Genomic DNA, 23592 nt, shown 5'->3' on the forward strand with positions numbered 1-23592 from the left:
CCTCTGCCCTCCTACCTCAGTCCTGTCGTGATTTGGTTAGATCACTGCAGAGTTCTTCTGTTCATTTGTGTCATGACCATGTGACCGCAGTATTTTTCCCAGCTGATCCAAGTATGCACTGTGATTACATTTTTGTGTACAGTGTTTGGCTTTTCTAGAGTTAGCAATTACCTTATTTATTTTTCTATGAACCTATCACTGATTTTTCTTGAACTTCCCAATAGAAACATAAAACCCCTGTCGGTAGTGCCAAGCCCATCAGCTGAGCTGTCAGTGTGTGTTTGGTTCTTGGAGCCCCTTCTCCTTGTGCTCTCGGGTCCAGCTCTGTTCTGCGCTGTCGTCCTCCAGGCCGGCCACAGGGCTGCGGTCCTGGCACATCGCTCCCACCATCCCGGGCTTGCCCCCGGCCTCTCCTCTGTGTTGGATCCCTGCTCCTCCTCCTGTCTTTCTCTTTATAGGTTTACTCCTCCAGTTTGCTGGAGCACATCCTCTAGTGCTTTCCCAGGAAAGAGTGCATAGGAAAAAAATGTTTTTAAAACACTGCATGTCTGAAAAAATATATCTTGATTCTCCCTCAAACTTAATTGATCATTTGTCCAGACTTAGAATTTAGAATTATTTTTCTCTTAGAATTTTGAAGGTGTTGCTTCTGTCTCCTAGCATCCAAAAATTCTATTTTTGAGCTTCCAGAAACTTATAGCTTTGAAAAGTTAGCTTCAGTATTCTTATTGAGAAGTATCCTGCCATATGAATTCTGAGTTCCTGATCCTTTGTAAATGACCTGCTTCCTTCTCTTGGGGTGTCGTCATTGGTATCTTTCCTTTAGTCTCCAGTATTCTGTAATTTCATGTAATGTGTCCTGATGTTCTGTTGAAAATCATTTGTACTAGGCCTGCAATGGGCCATTTCAGTAAAAAAAAAACAACAAAAAAGGATGTTTTCTTTTCTGATTTCTATACTAATTCCACCTTCCTTTTCCTCTGGTTTTTTTTTTTTTTTTCTTCCTGAATGTCTCTTTCTTGGAGATTGAACCTCCTTGACTAATCCTTTAATTTTCTTTTCTCTCTTGCTTTCCATCTCTTGGAATATTTTTTCTGCTTCCTGGGAAATGTCCACACTTTCATTTCCAGTCTGTGTATTAAATTTACTTTATTACATTTTTAATTTCTAAGGGTTCTTTCTTGTTCTCTGCTTGTTCCTTTTTATGGTATCCTGTTCTTTTCTACTGGATGGCTGTCTTCTGCTCTCTCCCTGAGAATATTAATTACAGCTTGCTTTGAAGTTTTCTTTGTTCTCTGCATTGTTTGTTTTCTTCTCTCTCTTCTCTTTTATTCCTCTTGATCTCTCATTTTAAAGGTTGTACTCAAATGGCTGTGCCCCTTGGCCTTTGTTCCTATCCAGGAGTGAGCCCTCAGCTGGTGGGAAGTCCTGAGCTTGGTGCTTGAGCTGGGCTGGCTGGCTGGTGGGCTTCATGTGCACAAGTGTGGTGGGACCTGCCTAGTTCATTGGGTCCCCTCCAGCTGCCCAGTCTTCAGGTCTTTCCTTTGGACTAGTGTCTGCAGAGAAGATCCTGCAGTCTCCTGACAGAGGCCATGGACCTTACTGCCAGCATTATGGGAGCTACATCTGAGAAGGGAGCTGCTTCTCTCAATAATTGGCGTCTAGACTTTAATTTAATACCCACTTCATGGAATCTCTAGTCCAGAGCCTGGCCCAAGTTCTGCTGAAAATAGGACTTTTGTCCTGTCAGGCTAAGTTGGATTAGTCCCGGCCATTTGTGGGGGGTGGCGTAGGGGGGTGGTTTAAGCAGTGGCCTGCTGGTAAAATTTAACAACCATCTCTCTGGGGATAGGGGGGAGCCTTGGTGTGTAGCATTTGCTGATTTCTTAGCTGCAAATATTCCTACAGTGCCAATTTCAAGCTACCGACACGATGTCAACCAACTTGTGAAATCTCTGCAACTTTACAGCTCCAGCTGGACCTCAGGTGGCACTGTCCTTACATGGGCTTTCCACTGGCACTTTCGTGCTCCTCCCTGCCCACGCCCCGTGTCCTCTGCGGCTTCTGGTCCATGGCATGGCCTCCCCATGGCTTGGCTTCTGCTGCTTTAAGTCGGTCACCCCTCGCCCACTCTCTTACTTCATTCAAAAATCGGTTACCCTCTTTCCACAGCTGTCATTGTCTCCTTTTCCTTGTGGCCTCACACCTTATTTATTCCGTCCATCCCCATCTCTCCGTGGGCTTCAGAAGGGAATAGAGACGTGTGTGTGTTGGGTCTGCCTGTCCCCACCTGTGTGTTCCAGCTCCCCGTGGACTCTGCCTCGGGCAGGTGTGCTGAGATCCAGGTGTGCCTACAGCGGTCTCTGCTCCCAGAGCGCCGGGAGGCAGGGAGCAGGGCCTGGGAAGGTGTTTGGTACTGTGGTGCTCACGCACATGCTTGGCAAACCCCAGGGGCTGGCACGTAGGTTGCCCTTGGCTTGTTGCTTGCTGCGGTGGTGTGACTGCCATTTTTGTGGTGGGCCTGGTCGTAGCTGCTGGGTTTTAGGTGGGGTGGTGGTTAGTGCAGCTATGTAGGTGATGGTGCATGCGGGACAGTGCTGCCTGGACTCCTGTGAGAGCACAGGGAGGCTTGGGAGGGGAACAAGGAGGAACAGGACTGGGTGTAAGCCAGGCCAGGTTGTGGAGGACCCTGGATGCCAGCTGGACAACTTAGACGTGCATCTCAAGGCAGCATGTGGGCTCTATGGTGGGAAGAGACTGAAATCAAGGGTGATTGCCCAGGACTTACTCTTCAGTGAGATTTATAGCAACTGTCGCGTCCACACTAAGTGATTTTGCAGCTTGCCTCCGTCTGGCGCAGGAAATTGCCCCGCGGCTCTTGGGAAGTTTTCTGCCGTTACTCGGTTCCTCATCTACCCTGCTCCGGCACTGCAGCCTCAGGTGCACTTGAAGAAGGCACCGCACTCCATTCAGTCCAAAGGCTGCGGTGCCACATGGCGCAGACGGCTCAGTCTGCCTCTGGACACGGCTGAACTGTAAAGTCAGTTTAGAAATGGCTTCCGGACAATTTAGGGTGACTTTTTTCCCTCCTTTTTTGTGATAAATGTGAAGTGGGACAGATCAAGTGGATTATCTGGGCTTGGCATTTGTTTCCTTGCCCTCAGAAGGGTCACCAAATCAGATGTTTCTAATGATGAAAGATTCCAACCGGTAGAGAATCTGGAGTTTATACCTGTTGGAGGCTCCATCAGGTGCAGGGCAGAGAATGCAGGGCAGAGAGTCAGGCACAGAGAGGCGCAGACACACGTCCACACGGGCCGTACACGTGGGTGCTCATGGCAGCATGAGTCACAGCAGCCAGAAAGCAGACACAGCCAGCCTGGATGTCCATCCCCTGATGACCAAGTAAACAAACCGAAACATAGCAAACAGTGGACATCACTCGGCCATGAAAAGGAATGAAGTACTGATGTGTGTTGAAATATGGATGAGTGTTAAAATATGTCACGCTAAGTGAGAGTAGCCAGACAGAAAGTGCCACATATTGTGTGATTCCATTTATATGAGACATCCAGGATAGGTAAATCCATATAGACAGAAAATAGATCAGTGGTTGTCAGAGGGGACATTGTCTTTTGGGGGAGACAGGAGTGTTCTGGAATTAAATAGTACTGATGGTTGTACAACCCTGTGAATATACTAGAAAAATCATTATATTGTATACCTTAAGTAAGTGAATTGTATAGTACGTGAAGTATATCTCAATAAAGATGTTAAAAAAATAATAATTTTTTAAAAGTCAGGTAGAACCCTGTTGTGTCCCTCTGTGACCTTAGCAAAACTCCTTAAGCTTCCTGCATCTTGTCCTTCTCTTGTGTCAACAAGGCTTGTGATACCTGACTGTAGGGACACTGTCACATTCATGCTGCCCCCTCATCTTTTGAAAACCTTTCCTATATGTGGGGGAATTCCTATATTACGAGTCCAGCCCACCAGAGGCAGAGCCAGAACTCAGCCCCCACGTGCAGAATCCAGCCACTGATGCCTGCACGTAGTTCATTTCACAGAGTTTTATGGAGCAGCTACTCTGGGCTCACTACTGTGTGGTTTTCCTTTAAGGGCTGTTACCAGCCTCTGTGCTTGCAATCAAAGAAGGAATATCTTGGACATCGAACAGAGAGGAGCCGTATATAGAACCCCTACTTGGTGCAAATCACCCACTTTTGTTGAGCACCTGCTTCAATCTCTGAGCACTCCACCCACGACACCTCAGGCAACAGTTGTGTTCGGGGCACCTAGTAAGTGCTGGGTCCTGTGCCATCCTTGGAGTTTTCCTGGCAGATATTTATTGATGGTTAAGTGAGGGCACTTGTGAAGCACCTGACGCAGTGCCTGCTACTTTAGGAGGGACTCAGTTAAGCAAGTTCATGTCCCTCCTGCCTCTTAGCTTTGCTAAAGATGCCATCTGTGATGGCCAGGGGAGGGGCCATGAGCTGTCCACCTTGCATCTTGGAGCTCAGAAACACTTCTGGATGTGTGGGCTGTAGGGGCTGTGATTCTGGGCTTGGGTCTTAGAGAGACCCTGGAGTGACCTGCATTACTGTGGCTTCAGCAGCCATGGTTTATTTTCAGAGGACTCTTGACACATTGGCTGTGCTTTCTGGCCACTTATCACCCCACACGGAGAGCCCCAGCTCTCTAAGCTGGAAACCTGTGGCTTCCCAAGGCATCTAGTACCTTTCCTGGGAAGACACAGCCCTTCAGAGAGCGTGGGGACTCACTGGAACTGGAGAGTGTGGTCTCTGCTGGGCATTAGTAGGTGGCAGCCTCCTCCTACCTTCCCAGGTCCTCAGTGGGCTGAGCCAGCCTGAGGGAGGCATTTCCAAACCGTCACCAGAGGCCACTTGGCCCACTTTCCCCACCCACTGCCTGTCAAAGCACTGGCTCTTTTCCAAAGTCAAAGTGAAAGGAAATCCCCCCAGTACCCTACCCTCCCATGGGCTTGTCTCACACAAGAGGGGTGGGTGGGCTTCTGTCATTTTCACTCATGAGAATGAGGACCCCTGAAAGGCCTGGTGTGAACCTTGCAGCTGCAACCTGAGAGCCAGCGTTCTTAGTTGTGAGCAACAGAAACCAACTCTGGCCAACCTAAGCAGAAAAGGAGTGCCTTGGAAGGGTGTTAGGAGTTGACTGAATGACCCAGGTTCAGAAAGGGACTCAGGAGGCTGGGCAGCTGCTGAGACCCCAGCTAAGGTCACACCCAGAACCACCTGGTTCAGGTACACCTGCAGGGAGCCGCCTCTGTGACCTGAATCTGCATCCACTCGACTCTTGATCCTGTTGCTGCTGCTAGGAACAGTTTTTATAGGTCCTTGGTGCCCTTCCCTCTGAGTCCCAAGTGGAAGCATGCAGGTGGTCAAGTCACGTGCCTGCACTTTGGCTGCCAGAGATGGGAGAGGGATGGGGAAGCTCTCCCCAGCCCCTAAATCAGGCAGGACCTGGTATCCCACTACTAGGACACACAGGAGGGAAATCTATCCCCATCCCGCCCAAGTAAAGGGGTAGTATAACCACACAAAGAAAATGACAAACGTCCACTGCTCCGTTGATTGTAGGTGACCATTTAATCTCTCTGCCTTGGCTTCCTCACCAGTAACAGAAGTAAAAACTGCCATGTCAGATGATGGTAGGATTAAGTCCATTAGTTTATGTTCAGTACCTAGCATGATACTTGGCATAGAAGAAGCTTTTACTTCTGTTCTCTCAGAGCTACATTTTGGAGCTGTTGAATGTTATGCTAAGGAGTTAGGGCTTCGTTCTCTAGTACTATGCGTACACTGTTACCTCTGAAGGTATCATTATATGATTATATGGATATGACATGATTGTAGGTTAGCCTTGACCAGGCTGTTATGCATTGAGATACGTACAGGCTTGGATTTTAGTCCAGGCTTGGAGTGGACTTTCTGGCACTTTAAAGCATACCCCGAGCTGTCCTTCTTTGCTCAATGTGTAATAGTCTGTACTTAATTGCTGTTCTGTAAAACCCGGCTTTCTGGTTATGTGGCTGGCCTTTTCAGTGCATGTCAGGAGGAACCAGCCTTTCCACTTGTACAAAGGACTCCTCCTGTAACTCCTCTCATGGACTCTGCCTTTTCAAATGTTTTATCTGTCAAAGTAGATACTACTCAGAAATTGTTAATTCACTGTCCCTGCAAAGTAGGGGAGGCTAGCCCTTTTAACAGATGCATGTGCCAAATGCAGTGCCTGGCACGTGCTAGATGCCTGATAAATGTTTTCTCAGCAAGTGAGAGAACAAAGGAGTGCATTGCTAGTGAGTGGCAGGAATGCCAGTCTGGGGCTCCCAGCGGCTGAGCTTGGGGCCACCCCACCTGGCCTGGTGAGGGCCCGTGCTGCGAGGAGGTTGGATGAGGTGGTCCAGGGACATCTGCTCATAGCTTGGAGTTTCCAGACTTCTGGCAGGAGTCAGCTGCAGCTCACTCCTGCTCCTGTTCCCCCAGCCCCTGCAACTCCACTGAAACCACACAGGACTGTACACATTGGGCGATGCCTGTTCTGCATTTGGTCCAAAAGCTCGGGGCACTGGCCCCCTGGCCAAGCCTAGGGGTCTCTGGGGCGTTGGTGTGGGTCAGACACTTGAAGGAGGCAGGAAAAGAGCTTTAGTTTGCTCCTTCCCACCTGCCCCCCTGGCACGCCATGGGGGAGCCTCGCTTGGGTTCCATCGTGCCTATGGGCCCCCAGCGTGAGGACTCCTCCCTGGAGAGGGCTGTAAATGAGTTCGTGTGGGAAACGTCAGCGTTGTAGCTCGAGGATGGGCGTGGCTGGGGTAAGGGCCAGGGCTACTGCTTAGGCTGTTGTTGGCAGTGGGGAGGTGGAGGTGTATTTGCAGACCTGAGGGGCTTACGGGAGGAAGGGAAACTAGGGAACATCTGGGCTTCGTAGATGGTGAACTCCACTGCAAGTTTAAATAACACCTTCAGATATCATTTATTTCAGATTGCTGCCAAAGTGACGAAATAAAAATCCCAGCCGCAGCCCCGTCGTCCCGGGGAAGTGGTAAAGCAGAACAGCGGAGTCCGCAAAGAGAAATGAGAGTGCATTCTGTCCATCTTGAGAAATAGGCCTGTCTTCCAGCTGCTGGGGGAGGGGCTTTCACAACATATCCTTTGAGGAAGGTGGGCTTGAAGTTTTTTGGAAAACATTCCACCCGTAAATTAAGAAGGAAACGAACATTTGAACCACAGGAAGGTATGGACAATCCAGCTGTGCTTGGGGTCGTCGTGTGTCCGTGGGCTGTGGGATTGTGGGCTGCTTGGCTGTCCTGCACAGGGGCCATCAGTCTGAGCACAAGACAGTTGCATTGTCTGGGAGGTGGGCTCCTGGGCCACGTGGCTGTGGCCTGGTGCCATGTGTGGTTGAGCAGAGAAGGGAGCACTTCACCACCTCTCCTCGGCAGCAGCAGGGCTGCTTTCTGCACGCAGGGCTGAGGAGGGGGCAGGCTACAGGATTCACTGTTCAAAAGTTTCCTTCTGATGTTGTCTTTCTGAGAGGCCGTGAGCTTGGTGAGAGCCTGCTAGGGTCTCTAGCAATGCATGCACACACATACCAGCACACACACTAGCACACAGACACACAACACACACACATGTTCACAACACATAGACACACAAGCGTAAAACGCAAACGCTCGTACACGCAGACACAGCACACAAAGAGATACAGGGACTATACACACTCACGTGACAGCCACACAACAGCACACAGACACAAGTAACATACACTCACACACACACATTCCACATTCCATACCCTGCCAATGCTCACAGTGGGAGGCTTCGTCAGTTCTCAAGTCAGAGACTTGCTCCTAATCCTATAGGCAAAAACAGTCATTTTTTCAGACAGAATGTTCCGTGTGGAATGCTTTCCCATCATTGTCAGAAATAAATACAATCTGATGCCTTACCCGTAAAAGAGAATATTACTCCACTTTCCTCGACGGGATTAATGTAATACAGGACTTGATAGCTTGCAATTACTGTGATAATTCACCTGCGCAGCAATCCTGTGAATGAGTTAGATGAAGAAACGGTTCTAAAGATGAAGAAACTGAGTCAGAGGGCCAAGGGGCATTTGAGGCCTCACTGGGTGGTGGTGGGAGCCAAGATGGGCACCCCATTCCTCTGGCCACGCTGCTCCTGCCACTGCCCCCATGGCCCCTCTTCTTGCCAGGATCTGAAATCACCCAGGGACCCCTTTCCCCCAAACACAGCATCTCTCCTTGTCTCCCCTCCACCCCTCAAGAACCAGCCTCCTCGGGCCAGCAAAGAGGAGGCATGGGCAGAAACCAGCTGTCGCCTGCGAATGGCACGGCAGCCTTTACTCCGAGCACATTTGTGCTGGGGCGGGCTCTTGACACGCCTTGCTCCCTGCCTGGCATGGAGTGGGTGCTCAGCAAGCCTGTGCTAATGTGCACCAGGTCATGTGGGACAAGAGGAACAAGGAGAGGAGCTGGTCTCAGGAGGAAGCCCAGAGTCAGGCAGTGAAGTGGGCAGCCAGTTCCTGGCGGGGCGCAGCACCTTGGGGTGTGTTCTGCTTCAAGCACCCAGGGGGTGAAGGTCTTCTGGATCTGGGGGGGGTGCACAAACCCTGTCTGCAGGCCTTGGGGACTCCCTGTGGGTTCTGCAGGCCTGTCCTGGGTTAGCAGGTTACTGAGACGCCGTGTCTTTAGCAGGCAGAAGCGCTGCTTTGGTGTTTGTGTGGTCAGCAAACCCCATTTAGCAGCTGACTGGCACTCGAGAGGTTTCAGGCTGAGGAACAGAAGTGAAGAAAGGAGGTACCAGAGCATAACTGATACAGAGCAGCCAGCGTGCCCTCCTAGCAGCTCCTGCCTGCGGCCATGTGGTTCAACAGAACTCGGAAATCCAAGATGCTTTCTGGCCAGGACCCCAAATCCTGGCTATCCCTCCCCCCAAACTTGCCACCCCCTTTCCCAGCTCATGTTGCAGCTCACAGTGTTTTTTTTTTTTACCTTCTCTGCCTCATTCACATACCAGAGGACAACAGGAGGGGGTGGGGGAGGACAGCAGTCTTGGCTGAGGACCAGTGGGCGTGGCAGGAATCTCAGTGGACACGCGGCACAGAGAGGGAGGTACCACTGCCCCAAGGAGCACGTTTGCTGGAGCCTCCCTCTGTGTGTCACGTGCCCGCTGAGATTCCTGCCACATCGGGTCATGTATGAAACCTGGTGCCTGTGTCTGTGGTCCTGGTGAGCACCCTGTTTCAGGATGTGTCTGAGCAGGTATGTTGGATTTGTAGCCAGACATCAGGGGAAGGTATCAACATGTTAACTGCAGGAGGACGAGTGTAAGCAGGGAGGCCACCAGCTGAGTCTCCCTGGGGAGCTCCAGGATAGCCCTGAGTGGCATCTCCCCCAACCCCCGCCTGGTGCCCCATCCTCTGGCACCAGGTTGGTTCACTCCCATGCCTATGGAAACACCCATCCCAGAAAGTGACAGTCACTGGAGGGGTGGAAAGAGGGATTTCAGAAACTGCTCTGCTGGGTTCTAGTACCTGCCCTGCCACGGACTAGCTCTGGGATCTTGAGCCAGCGGCTGAACGTCTCTGCCACACAGATGGGAGAATGCATCTTACTGTGCAGTGATGGTGGAGACCTTGGGAAATGGCTGCCCAGCTCCTGAGGGAGCCTGTGCCCTTCCCAGGAGCAGCATGTCTCGCTGCCCCTCAGCTGTGGGGCAGGGGCAGGGGACCCAGAGAGCAGCTGGTCTTTCTGAACTGCCTTTCCACCTCTGCCTCCACCCACCAGAAACCTTCCTGCCCCTCTGCCAGCAGCTTAGTCTCACAAAGTCTCCAGGGTGGATATACTTGAGAGAGAGCATCTCTAGCCACCCAGTCACCCAGTCCTTTCTCAGGCCCTTGTGTATGTCAGCTACTGTGTATCCAATCAAGAATGCCAAGCAAAGCTGGAAAAAAACAAAGAACAGAATCTCCCTGAGAGTCTGTGGAAAAAGTACGGCCCGGGCCGGCCCGGTGGCGCACTGGATAGTGCGCCGCTTGGGAAGCGCGGCCGCGCTCCCGCCCGAGGGTTCGGATCCCACGTACAGACCGGTTCCCGCTCACTGGCTGAGTGAGGCGCAGGAGCAACACCGAGGGTTGCGATCCCGTTGCCGGTCCCTGGTCCGGTACGGGGGCAATGCTGAGGGTTGCGATCCATTGCCGGACACGGAAAAAGACAAAAAAGAAAAAAGAAAAAGTACGGCCCGCCAACACCTTGACTTTGGCCCGGGGGTACTGATTTCATACATTTCTATTGTTTTAAACCACCACAGAACAACCACAGGAAACTAATAAAGGAGTACTGCTCGGATCCCGCTGTGCGTTCCCATACTGACCTAGCAAAGTGATGGCCGGGACCCAGAGTTTCAGATCACCGTTGCAGCACCAGCTCACACCGTCCCCATGGATCACAGTTAATTACACCCTTGACAAGGCTGACCTTTCAAGGCATGTACCCTCTGATAGCCACACCTTGGGCCACACCCCGCAGCCCTCCCCACCACACCTGTGTTTGAAAAAACTAAACAAACCCCTGGGAGGAGCTGTCACGGTAGTTCAGGTCCTCCTCTTCTCATCCCAAGTCAGCACCTCCGCCCTCCTCTGGTCTCTTTATCTCCAGTATCTCCAGTCTTTTCTTTAGGATGCTAAGGAAGTACTTCTAAATCCCAGCTCTATTTAAAAGTCTCTGTTGCCATATAAGAATGGTATACAGAAATCAATTGTATTTCTGCACACTAGCAATGAACAATCCAAAAATGTTATCAAGAAAACAATTCCACCCACAATAGCAGCAAAAAGAGTGAAATACTTAGGAATAAATCTAACATAAAAAGTGTATGACATGTACACTGAAAAGTACAAAACATTGTTGAAAGAAATGAAAGAAAACTTGAAAAACCTGAATAAGTAGAAACATACCCTGTGTTCATGGAAGACTTAATTTTGTTAAGATGGTAGTATGCCCCAAATCGATCTGCACATTCAACACAATCCCTGTCAAAATCCCAGATGGCTTCTTGGAAGAAAAGGAAAAGCTGCTGATCCTAAAACTCATATGGAGGTTCACAGGACCCAGAATAGCCAAAGTAATCTTGAAAAAGAAGAACAAAGTTGGACAACTCAGGCTTCCCATCTTCAAAAGTTACTACAAAGCTGCAGTAATCAGGACAGTGTTGCACTGGCGTAAGGATGGACGTATAAGTCAATGTAATGAAATTGAGTGTCCAGAAATAAATCTATGCATTTATGGCCAATTGATTTTCAATGAGGGTGCCAAGATAATTAAATAGAAAAAGAAGAGTATTTTCAACAAATTGTGCTTGAACAACTGAATATTCATATGCAAAAGAATGAAGTTAATCAAATACCTAAATGTAAAAGCTAAGACTATAAAACTCTTAGAATAAAACATACGGGCAAGTCTTCATGACCTTAGATTTGGCAAAGGTTTCCTAGATGGGACACCAAAAGTATAAGCAAAAAAATAAAAACAGATCCATTGGACTTCATCAAAATTAAAAATTTTTGTGCTTCTAAGGACACCGTCAAGAAAGTGAAAAGACAACCTGTAGAATGAAAGAAAATATTTGAAAACCATATATCTGATGATGGACTGGTATCCAGAATATATAAAAAACTCTTACAACTCAACAATAAAAAAGACAATTTAGGGCCGACCCCGTGGCTCACTCGGGAGAGTGCTGCGCTGGGAGTGCAGCGGCGCTCCGGCCGCGGGTTCGGATCCTATATAGGGATGGCCGGTGCGCTCACTGGCTGAGTGTGGTGCGGATGACGCCGAGCCAAGGGTTGCGATCCCCTTACCGGTCACAAAAAAAATCAATAACTGTTAAGAATCCCCTTCGAGGGCTGGCCCTGCGGCTCACTCGGGAGAGTGTGGCGCTGGTAGCGCAGAGACCACGGGTTCGGATCCTATATAGGGATGGCTGGTGCTCTCACTGGCTGAGCGTGGTGCATACAACACCGTGCCAAGGGTTGCGATCCCCTTCCCGGTCAAAAAAAAAAAAAAAAAAAAAAAGACAATTTAAAAATGAGCAAAGGACTTGAATCGACATCTCTTCAAAGAGAAGTGCAAATGACCAACAAGCACGTGAAAAAAGCTCAATATCATTAATCATTCAGGAAGTGCAAATCAAAACCATAATGAGATACTACTTCTTACCAGGTAGGATGGCTAGATTCAAAAAGACAGACAGTAACAAGCGCTGATGACCATGGGGAGAAATTGCTGGTGTGGATGTGAAGTGGTGTGCTGCTTTGGAAAACAGTTCCTTGAAAAGTTAAAGTAACCATATGACTTAGCAGTTCTACTCCTGGGTAACTAAAGATCTATGCTCACACAAAAACTTGTACACGAATGTTCGTAGTAGCATTATTCATATTAGCCAAAATGTGGGAGCTGCACAGATGTCCATCAGCTGGTGAGCAGATAAGCAAATTGTGGCATATGCACAGAATGGAATATTGTCTGGCCATAGGAAGGAAGGAAGCACTGATACATGCTATAGCATGGGTGGACCTTGAAAACATTGTGCCCAGTGAAAGAAGCCAGACACAAAAGACCACATACTGTATAATTCCATTTATATGAAATGTCCAGAATAGGCAAATCCATAGAGACATAAATTTGATGAGTGGTTGCTGGCAGGGGAAGGATGGGAAATGTATTAGTTTTTTGTTGCTTATAACAGGATACCTAAAACTGGGTAATTTATAAGAAAATGAAATTTATTTCTCACAGTTTTGGAGACTGGGAAGTCCAAGGTCCAGGGAGCACATCTGGTGAGAGCCTTGTTCTTGTTCTGTACAGAGTCCCATGGCAGTGCAGGCAATCACCTGGCAAGGGTGGCAAGAATGCCTCAACGTGCTCACTCACCCTCCTCATAAAGCTCCCAGACTGTCAGCTGGCCGGTTAGCTCAGTTGGTTAAAGCGTGGTGCTAATAATAAAGCACCCAACCTACTCCCTGATAACCCATTAACCTGTGAATGAATTAATCCATTCATGGGAGCACAGTCCTCATAATCCAATCACCTCTTAAAGGTCCCACCTTTCAAATGCCATAGTTGGATTTCCCACCCTCTTAGCACTGTTACAGTGGGGGTCAAGCTTCATTGAGCTTCGGAGGGACACTTAAAACATAGCAGGGAGTGACTGGTGCTTCCCTGTTCCTGAGCATGCGTCACAGAGTCAGGGTCCCAGGGCTGGAACCAACAGCCCACCAGTTGACAGATGACTTGGAGGTGATGTCATCCCTTTTCTGGTAAAGACCCGAAGCCCAGCATCAGCATCACTGATGCCCAGGGCCCCAGACAGCAGAGAGCAGGGCCTTGAGCCCCTGAGAAGCCCAGGGCTCCACCCAAGTGAGCTGAGTTTTATGAATCTGTTTGTAAACAGTGCAGAAAGGAAGCACTGTGAGCAAATCCTCCTCCTCCTCCGAGCCCATGTCATGCTCTTACTGAGGGTGTCACATTCTTAAAGACAGCAGTTTGAGCTTGGCCGCCTTCTCCTGTATTGTGCTTGCACAGTGGCTGTTCACCACAGGCTAATGACCCCAAGCATTTGCACCCTGGGGTCCTGGTTCCTTCCCCATGCCATTTTGACGATTGATTGCAGGGTGGTAATTGGCTTGTGCTTGGCTGATTTTCAATTCCAGAGGTCTGCCTTCCACCCCTCGCGTCTCACCAGGCCCAGGAGAGCATCATGACATCTCTGATTGTTTCCCAACACTTTAATTGTGTGCTCTGGGTTTCAGGTTAGTTTGTGGATTATTTTTCAGATAATTGAGAAGGACGATTTCAGATGCCAGATGATGGCTGTGAGTACTCATCAAAGTGTCCACCTACTGACGACTTTGTTTCTCCCCACTGCCCCCACCACCCCTCCCCGTCCCACTTTGATTACAGATACTATCGACTGCATTGCCTAGCAATTAAGCCATGCGTGGCTCCGGGGAAAGCTGTGTTTGAGTCATGGAAGCTCAGGCTGCCAGAGCTGAAAATGTCCCTGGAGACTATCTGGCCCAACTTCCCATCTTACAGTCCGTGTTTTGAGATCTCTGAGTCTAGGAGAAGTGTGGCATCTTGCCGAAGGCCCATTGGAGAGTTAGCTGCAGACCCGGGATGGCTGCCTGGCTCTCCCACCTTCCTGGCCAGGTCCTCCTCCTACTGAAATTGCTGGGTAAATGGGGTCATGGGCAGGAGGCACACCTTGCAAAGAAGGACTGGATCTACATTGGAGCCGGGACACCTGAGTCCCCATCCCTGCCGCACCATGTCCTTTGAGAGACCTGGGCCAGGCTGCTTAACCCTCTAAGCCTTGGGTGTAAAGAGCCCGACTCAGATAAAGAATCAATTTTTGTGCATGCCGCTTGTCTTATATCTCTCCCCAAGAATTGGATAAATTCATTCTTCCTAGAGAGTTGAGAGACCTAAACAAGTTAAGATATGAAAAGTGCCTGGCACATAGTAGGTGCTTAATAAATACAGGTTCTGGTCTTTTTATTCCCCATGCTCTCCTCACTTGGGGTTTAGGAAAGGAGCTGGATGCCTCTTCTCAGGCCTTAGGGCCTGACGTCAGGTGACTAATGGTCTTAAAAGTACAATGAATTCCTGGCAGTCTGATGCTGCTTATGTGGACTGTGAAGCAACTCCTGCAAGCTGAATTGTACAATCAGTTTGCGTGTCTTTATTTAGCACCTCTCCCTGCCAGACCCTCAGTGGGGAGACAGGCCAGCAGCCACTAAGAGCTCCCAGAGAGCTCATGGAGAGTGAAGGGGGAAGATGGTGTGTTGGGTCTGGGACCCAGAGAACGGGGTGCTGAGAGGACGGCCACATCATTGCCCTGCTCTGGGGGAGCACATAGTTGCTGGATGGGGTTCACACCTGGGCTTCCCAAAGTGCATCCCTGAGTGGGCCCAGCACCAGGAGGGCTTTGTGCCTGGTTTTTTGAGATGCTGCACCTCAGCACAGTCAAGACTCCAAGAAGTTTCCACGTAATGGAACCCGGTCAGTTCCCTTTGGTAACCGAGAATTCTTCTGTTTGGCTGTGCAGCCCTCTTTATCTGGTAAAACTGCCTTAGACTGTTGCGATAGAGTGACTCTGCAGGCAGGTGCCTGTGGTTAGCTGCAGGTGGAAAAGACTAGAGGGAGAGGGGAGGTGCTGTTTGCCCCCTCAGTGCATTGATCGTGGACAGTCATGGTCGTACTACTGGGTGGGGTTCCAGGTATTGGGAGCACAGCTGGGAGTCACAGTCTCTGCTGCCGTGGAGCTCGGGGGGCAAGGAGGCGGCAGACAGGATAGGAGTAAATGTGAATGTGGGGTCTGCCAGGTGGTGCCAAGTGCAGTGAAGAAGAGCACGGTCTTTCTGCTTGGCCTAAAGCTGTGCAGCTCAGCTGCGTGTTCCAGTTCCACTCCTGGGTTTTCACGGCACGTTCCAGAGCAGCACGGGTGTCATCTGCTGTCCTCCTTCTAAGCAGACGGACACCTTTCATCATCCTCACGGTGTGAAGAGTCTTCCTGCCCTTTCAGTGGAACTCGGGCTATAGGTAGGGCAGAGTCCTCTGTTGTGCCTGAGTGGGGCAGGGAGAGGTCAGTCTGCCTCTAGTGTGGGGGAGCAAAGTTCAACTCTGGCTGGACGTGCTGGGATGGTGTTCGCCCTAGTCATGCTAGCAGGTGCTTTCATTCCTGAGACGGACGAGAGTGTCTAGGAGGTGAGGGGCAGGGCCGCTTCTCGGCACACCGCTTGCTGCCACTTGGCACCCTTATTCACTGCCCGGGTCCCTCGCCGGCTGGATTATTTGCTAACGCACTCATGCCTCCACTCACTTATCCAGCCAGCCAGCCAGCCAGCTCCTCCTCAGCACCCTCCCACCCCTGGCACTGGCCCGGCAGCCGAAGGCAGGGGCACAGGAAGGCAGGAGGGCTGCCCATGTCCCTGTCTCTGGGCTTGGGAAGAGCCATCCAGACAGATGAATGCCAGTACGGCATGACGCCCCCCAGCGAGGTCTGTGGGAACCCTGGGGTAGCTCAGCCAGCAGTGCCCAAGGCATGGCATCCCAGAGGAAAGGACAGCCCTGGGGCATCTCAGAAGGTGACCAGCTCAGGGCAGGGGGAAGGAATGAGCAGCGTCCTTGCATTCCTCGGCCATCCCAGAGGCTGGTCATCTAGAAAAGGGGCCCCAACAGCAGTCACCCTCATCCTGTTTATTCTCAAGTTCCCCTTTGTCACTCTTGGCCATGGGTGTGCCAGCCTGGAGCTCTCCACAGGGGAACCCCTGAGACACCTACCCCACACCCCGGGGCAGGGGCCCGGGCAGGAAGGAGGGCAGGCGTCTGCCTGCTGCACAGTGAGGGCTTTAGCCCTTGATGGCAGCTTTAGGAAACCTTCCACACCATCGGCATGGCTAGGAGGAGGCTCTTGAGAGCCACCGTGACTGTTTTACGTGACAACCTGGGAGTCCCTAATGTGTTCACAAAGTTGAGCGCCATCTAATGCCAGAGCATTTCCATCACCCAAAACAGAAACTCACCTGTTAGCAGTTACTCCCGTGCCCTTCCCCAGCCCGTGGAGACCACTCCTCTGCTTTGCTTCCATGGATTTGGCCATTTCACATAAACAGTCAGACAACTGCCTTGACTTCCAGCCGATGGTGAGACGAGGGCACAGACAGGGTAGGGGTGACATACATTCCTCCTGTAACATGGGCCCAGCGAGGACAGGACCCCAGGGCTCTGCTTCCCCTGCAGTACCTCACATGACATCACACTGACTGGTTTCTGAAGAAAGCTGGGCGGCCACACCACCTCCCCTGGAACAGGCTCTCATAGTTTATACCCACAAGTCATGCAGAGCTGACACTGAACATGGAGGTGGGACGTTTCTTGGAAAATCACTTCTGTAGGCTTCTAAAGCTCAGATGAGGCTGTTTCCAGGGTGACGCTTAGCCCTCTACTGTCTTTTGCCTTTTACCATTTGCTTTTCTGTGAGTCTTAGCCTGAAATTTCCTGGTTCCTCAGGGCTGGGCTGGGCTTGCTGCTGCTCCGTACAGCCACAGCCCCTACCCCAGCAGTGGCAGCAAAGCAGCCGTCCCCAAGCAGCACCACACAACTCCCAGAGCGTTTCCCTACACCTCTGTCCTGCTGTCCTGACGATGGCTCTGAGAAGTACTTGCCACCTTGCCTGACAGGGGAGAAGTGAGGCTCAGAGGGCTGGTCCTGGCTGACCCAGTCAATAGGTGGGTACCCCCGCCCAGCCCTGACAGTGCACACTGAGCTCTCTCCAGCACATTGGCCACAAAGTGGCCAACTGACCACTCCTTAAGGAACTCCTGCGGTGGGAGGCCTGGCCACTGAGGACAGAGCCATGGGGTCCAGTCACCAAGGGCGGAGCCTCGGGGCCAGGTCACTGATGGTGAGAGGGACGAGGCAAGTGAATGGAGCTGGAGGGTGGACGGCACGTTCCAGCTTCACCTGTCTTCCATTCGTTCACGTATCCTTCTTGAAACCTTCGTCATGCCGCTGCTCTGAAGCAGGCCTGTGCCAGTGGCTCTGGGACCCAGAGATGGAAATCCAAGCCCCCGTGCCCAGAAGCTCCCAGCTCAGCCCTAAATGTGCAGTGTGGTGTGAGCTTTCATGGACCCCTCAGCCCCTATTGGTCTGTCCCCCATCTATAGATGTGGAACCTGAGGCTGCCTTACTGGTCCTCTCTGTGACCTGACATTGAACCCCCGTAGTGACTCCCCTTGGGCCATGTTTTTGTCCCTATTTTTAAATGAGCCGCCCAAGCTCCCAGGGAGGGGAACCGGTCCAGTCCTTCCTTTCCCACCCTGCCCCCTCAGGCTCCTCTTTTCCTCCATGGGCTACTGCAGCACCTTCCTGCCACTTTCGTGTCCTGTCTGGGGTGGGGGCAGAAGCAGGACTCAAACTCAAGCAGTCTGTGTAATTCCCAAGTGGACACCTGTGACCACTAGTCCTGCCGGGCTGGGCGAAGTTGGGGATGCCTTACGGACTGCCACTTAGCTTCTCTCATGGGGACCCAGCCTTCTCAGAACAATGCTCCCTCACAGCCACCCTTAAACCACCTGCCCACTGGCCTCCCAGCCATGGTCACAGGACACCTGCGGCGGGGCTAGCCCCCAACTCCAGACCTGGGGTGGCTGACCTGGTCTCAGTAGTGTCAAGCCTGTGCAGACAGGCACCTCCAGGGCTGTGGCCGTTCACCTGCAGGTGGCAAATGACCCGGGGGTCTGATTGGGTCCCTGGAGTTGCCTTGGCCATTAACCAGCTCCAGGAGTCAGAAGCCACTTGGAAGCTCCTCCAGCCTCGTGAAACTTGGGCAGTTCTTGTCATGCTGGGAGCTTCAGAGAGAAGGAAAGCAGGGGAGACAGAACCCAGTCCCGGTCTCCCTGGATGCCTCCTCAGAGCCCAGAGCCCTACCCCATGCTCACTCACCCTCCAGACGCTGCTGAGCCCCCTCTCTGTGCCGGGAGCTGGAGGGGTGTGGGGAACAGGGATGACTGACTCCATCCAGCTGCTCGGCACTCCGCTCAGAGCGGCACAAACAGGTCACTGGCAACTGAGGTACCCAGGCCTCCCCCCAGGTTGGCACAGGGTACAGCAGGGTTCTGAGGACAGGATTGGCAGGCAGGAGCCCAGGAGGGTCAGAGAACGTTCTTTCTGGTTTCCAGCAAAGGCTTGATGTTGCACGAGTCCAGAGCAGGCTGCGAGAGCCGGGTGCTCGGTGTGTCGGGCGCAGGCGCTGGGTATAGGCTAGGCGAGCCTTGGGAATGGGCGGGGAACAGGCCAGGAAGCAAACGTAGTGGAGGAAACGGGCTGGCTCCTGGGGGGAGGAGAGCAGGGTGCCTGCAGGAGCGGCCTGAAGGAAGGGGATCCAGAGGAGGGGGCAGCCAATCCCCCAGCATAGTCTTTATAGCGACTCTGAGAGGAAACTGAGCCCCTTGCCCAGGGCATACAGCCTGATAAGTAGCAGAGGCTGGATTTGAAAACAGCTCCTCTGCCCCAACAGCTGAGCTGCTGTGGGCCCCTGGCTGGGCACGCATTTTGCTGTAACACCAGACCCAGCGACTCACACGGCCTGGGCCCTGAGACTGCCGGGGGCTGTTCTATGGAGCTGTTCCCTGCAAGCAGCCAGCTCCTTTCCCCTGACAGACATAGCCCCAGGAGGCCCTTTGCTTCTCTTTGCTTCTTTGTGAGTAATGGTTCTTTTCAATTGCTGCTGATTGTCCTCTCTAGACAAATAGGATTTAAAGTCTGACTGAACAGTAGTGCTCTTGCCCCAGGGGTGGTGCGGGTGACTCCAGCCCTGGTTGGCTGGTGGGTGGCAGCTCTGCAGTGGGCTGCGTGGAGCTGGGGGTCTCAGGCCTGCAGCCGTTGAGCTCCTGCCACCTCTCAAGTGTGTGACATGGATACCTGAGGACTTATTCTCTTCAGGGGATGGAGTGGGGGTCTTCAGAGCCAGGGGAAGTAGGGCTTCTGGCCTGGCCCCAGCCTCCCTCACCAGCCTCATGTCCAGGCACCTGCCACGAGGTCACTGCTTTGCCCAGTGGGAACAATGGGGTGCTCTCTCAAGTGCACCTGTGTGCATGAGTGCCCTACAGCACACATGCACACACACCCCCCCCCCCCCCCCCCCCAACGCACGCTGTGCTGTTCAGCCTCTGCTTCCTCTGTCCTCTGCCTTGCAGGCCTTTCCTGCTTCTGTCATCAGGATCGTTCTTCCTCACCTTACAGTATTCCACTTGAGCATGTCATCCAGAGAGACTCCTGCACCCCCAGGACAGGGGAGGCCTTGCCCTGCCCCCCAGGCGCACCGTATCTCAGGATCTCCTGTGAGAGTTAAACCATCTGTCTGTGTCTTTCTCCCTGACAGACTGGGAACAGGTACTGTGCCGTCTTCCCCTGGCTCCATGTCAGCACAGGCCTGGGTGCAGCAGGAGTCTAGAGCACATGTGTTGACTGGGACGGAACGAAAGGATCAGAGTCATGCCCCTATTTTATTTGAGGAAGTCGGGTAGCGCTTCCCACAGGAGGTGGCATGTGTGCTGAGAGTTGGGGTATGGACAGGAGACCTCTGGGTGCTGGACAGTAGCTCCTGGGAGCCCGACCATGGTGTGACAGTGCGTTCCTTGTTGGAGTGCTCTTGCCACACTGTGACCAGCTCCCACCCCAACCCTGTGCTGCAGAGGAGCCAGGATAAGGAGCACTGGGTCCTGGCTCGCTGAGCTGCATCGTGTGGCAGAGTGGCCTACGCGCTGTCTCTGTCCCTTTGTGTTAGGCAATAGGGGCTCCAACATGGCAATGGCCACCCAGCTGGGTGACGGCAGAGCCACTACTGCTCCTGAGTCTGAGTCATAACCACCATGCCGCACTGCCTTGACTCTAGACTTAAGAACCGATCCAGATGTCCAGGCCGGAAGGGATGCCAGAGATGAGAGAGCCCAGTCCCTGATTTTGTGGGCAGGCTAACCCAGGGGAGAGGCAGGTGTGTGAGTGGGTGTGAATCCTCCTGGTCAAGAACCCCAGCTGTGCATTTCCCCCATCCCTTGGGATGCTCCCTGCCGCCCGAGCCCGTCCCTCTGGGTAGATACCACGGCCTGGCCTGCTGCCTGGCACATGGTCTCTGTGAGCACTGACTCCACACCCCGTGCCCATCCACTCCCCCACCATGGCACCTCTCGCTGGAGAACAAATCACCCTCCTGGTCTCATTTATTCTCAGATTACAGTTTTTGAAAATCTAGTGGTCAATTAAGAACTTCTGAATTTGATTAGTGGAGCTGAGCTCTTTGGCGTCAGCTTCAGCAGAGCACTTGAGTTCCTGTTCAAACAGGGCTAAACTTATCTTTCAGAAATAGACTGTTTTGGGGGCCTAATCATAGGCATTAAAGCCATTAATTAGTCATAAGATTCAATTTCCCAGTGTCCTTGCCCGTGTGTGTCCTGATGCAGAGATTGTGCTTCGAGCATTTTCCACAGATACATCGACAAACACCTGCTGTTCCAGTTCAGCGACGACACGTTGTAATGTTCCCCAGCCCGGCCAGGCCCCAAATAACCCCATTACAGAGAAAGATGATCCACACCAAATGTCCTTCCCCCATAGGTTGGGAGGGGCGAGTGGGGGGAGAAAGCCAGAGAAGGCAGCCAGCAGAGCCCTCTTTAATCAGATTGCGGATTTCAAATGTTCCAGCGGAGGCCTGTTAATAAAATGCATGTACTAGTCCCAGAGCTGAGGTCTCTGCTCAGTGCAGGTACCGTTTTGTCCGCCCTCAACAGCACGATTCTCTCTGTTTTTCTAAACTCCCTCTCATTCCACCTGCCTTCCCCTGGGACCAAAACATGCTTCCAGAGTCATCGGCGTACTCACTGCTCATCCTGGAGCAGGACCCATGTGAGCGGATAGCGAGGGGTGCATGGACGGTCGCAAGAGGGAGGTATAAGTGCCCGGGCTCCAGGGCTGCCACACCCAACGCTGCCCCTGCCACCCCATCCCCCATCTCTGGCCACCTTGATGGGCGTGGGAATCCTGGCCCCACAGGTGTGTTGTGAGGTTACTTGAGCTGATGGCCCCAAGGTGCTATGCCTACCGGAAGCCCTCAAGGAGGCATTTTCCCCTGCCCCGTTATAAAGTGTGGTCCAGCCAGCCTGGAACTTAAGTAGCCTGAGGAGTGATGAGGTTGGGTCTAAACAAGCATGTGAAAGTGGGGCAGGTGGGGCCCCTGTGATAACCACCCGTGGCTGTGTGCAATGGGCAGCGTACACACCATGAGACATGTCTGTACAGCTCCCAGCAAGCCTGAGGGGTGGACAGAGAAAACTGTAGGACCCTTGGGTGCTGACTTGCCGGTGGCCACACAGCTCCCCAGAGGTGGCGCAAAGCTTGGTGCAGACCCTGGGACCTGGCTCTGTGCCCTTAAGGCAGGCTGCTTGTCTGGGCGCCACCTGCAAAGGAGGCGGTGGTGGCAGGTGTGTGTGGAGAAAGTGCTTAAGGCATGGTGCCCTTGCCCAAGCAAGAGCTCCAGACTGACATTTCTGGTGCATTTTGTGTAATTCTATGATGTTTAGATTAACATGCATACTAGTTTTAGCCATGCTGTGTTCTTAGCTCCCATAATTTCTTTGCATCTTCATGTATATTCTCAGATTAGAATCAAGTGTTTTATTTCCTGGCTTTTTAAAAACAAGGTGTTTTTCATTTGGACTTATCTTTTGCCCCTGTTTGGTCTGACATGCAGGGCATTGACAGAGGGGCCCCTAGCCTGGCCCTTGACATCTGATTTTGTCCCTGGCACACAATGAGCCCTTCCACCACCCACCCCAGGAAGACAGGCAGCCTGGGGCATCAAGTGTGATTTGTGTGTTTGGGAAGGGGTGTGGACCATGTGCTCCGTCTCCTCCTGCATTGGTAGCTTTGAAATTGGCTCAGGTGTCCTCCCTCTACCTTGCCCACCTCTCTGCAGAGTCTGTTTTTATCCCTGGGGAGCAAGGCAGGTATGGGTGGAGCCCAGGCCTAGCTGGGACGTCTGCAGCCCCCGGACCGGGGGAGGGGAGCCGGGGCCTCTGGTGCATGGGGGCGTCAGCCTCTGCAGCCACAAGCATTGTCAGATAAGCTGGGTTTGCAGCCTGGCTTGGCCCCGTGCCAGCTGGGTGCACTGGGAGAGGCTCTTGCCCTCTCTGAGCCTCAGTCTGCTCCAAGGAAGGTGGAGTAAGAGTGACTTCAATCCCAGCATGGCTGTGAGGCGGGAAGCTGGGGAGCAAAGCCTGTGCCCCAGGGCTAGCCTCTGACATGGTGGTCCTTCTCTTTCCTCTACAAGGTGGTTGTGAAGTGTGTTTGGGCCTCCTTGCCAGGTTCAGATGCCCACTGGCTGGCTGGGCCTGGCCGGTGTGGGTTCCCAGAGGGTCCCGGGTCTGGTGTCCTCCGTGCTCCGCGGCTTCTCACCACGCTCCCTCCCCGAGCAGCCCCATCTTTGCCCTGCCTGATAGTTAACAGTTTTGACAGGCCAGGCTATTTTTAGAAACCTGTTCCCACTCTTTTTCCCTGTGGGAAAAGGAAAGCAAGTTAAATTTAAAAATTAATCCACCACCCTCCCCCTCTGCCGCACGCTAACACACACATTAACTGCCTGGATGTGAAGCTGGGCAGAGGCCTGGGTTGTAGGGGTGTGTGTGGGGCCTGCTGCAGGCCAGGCACTGCCAGGAGCACTTGTGGTGGGGATCTGGGCAGTGGCCTGCAGGCCAGAGGGCGTTGTCATCACGGCACCCAGCGGGAAGTGGCTTGCTGGGTCAGAGCCCTGCTGGAATTCAGGCCTCCTGGCTCCAAGGCCATTGCCCTTTGGGGTGCAATAGACGGCCACTTCGGTTGCTTGTGACTGGGTAGGCAGCAGTGGGGGACACCACGGGGTTGAGGGCTGAATCACACAGTAGGTGGGCCCCCCCCCCCCCCCCCCCCCCCCCCCCCCCCCC

At 52.4% G+C, this 23592-nt stretch overlaps 1 protein-coding gene across 1 annotated transcript in view; it reads left to right on the forward strand.

The window, feature by feature from the left end:
* Positions 1-23592, forward strand: part of TRAPPC9 (trafficking protein particle complex 9) — a 672769-nt gene that overhangs the window by 590914 nt on the left and 58263 nt on the right. The window lies entirely within an intron of this gene.

This window comes from Galeopterus variegatus, unplaced genomic scaffold (assembly GCF_000696425.1).
Source record: "Galeopterus variegatus unplaced genomic scaffold, G_variegatus-3.0.2 Scaffold24, whole genome shotgun sequence".
Lineage (NCBI taxonomy): Eukaryota > Metazoa > Chordata > Mammalia > Dermoptera > Cynocephalidae > Galeopterus > Galeopterus variegatus.